Source organism: Molothrus ater, chromosome 8 (genome assembly GCF_012460135.2).
Source record: "Molothrus ater isolate BHLD 08-10-18 breed brown headed cowbird chromosome 8, BPBGC_Mater_1.1, whole genome shotgun sequence".
NCBI lineage: Eukaryota > Metazoa > Chordata > Aves > Passeriformes > Icteridae > Molothrus > Molothrus ater.
In genome coordinates this window covers 21004855-21005602 of record NC_050485.2, presented here as the reverse complement: position 1 = coordinate 21005602, position 748 = coordinate 21004855, and positions in this window count along the sequence as shown.

Sequence of the window (748 nt, the reverse complement as noted above, 5' to 3'; positions counted from 1 at the left end):
CTGTTATTTTATAATTTCCAGCCTATTGTCTTTATAGGGACATAGTTATAACAGATTTGCCTTTATTACAGCAAATAATGACTCAGTTTAATGAGATTATACTATTTTTAAACTTGACATTTAACTCAGCCTTGGTTTTTCAATTAATCACAATATGGTAATATTTTCCAGCTAAGTTTCTTCAATTATCATTAGAATGAAATATTTTACATGCTGCTGACACCTACTATTGGAAAATTCAAGCTGTGAGCCTCAGATAATTTCCCAGTTGCAGGAAAAGTTAGAGGTAGGGTGGACTAATATTCCCCATTTACCTTCTAGTTGTCCTTCTATCAAATGATGGCCCAGTTCTATCTTCCAGCTGCCCTGTTCTGTTATTCTGTCCATAAATGAAGAAAGAAATTGAATGAAAAGTAAGAATACTGAGAGGAAAACAGGTTTTTCTAAGTCTGAGGGAGACTGCAATTTAGTGGCCAGCTAAACCAGAATGATTGAGTAGCCTGGCTGTTTGAAGTGCCTTGATCAAACATCTCTTCCACTTTACTAGGTCAGGTTCAGCATGGCTTGCTTAATTTTTTTTTTTGTTTGTTTGTTTTGTCTTTTAAGCAATGTAACCCAGTAAAGTATGTCAGTGACAATGAAAATATTAGTGTTTTTTATTCATGACAGAACTCTGGTTGGGCAAGCACCAGAACTGAGACACAGGAGTGTACAGGTTCACAGGTGTCACTGTATAGGTGACACGGAG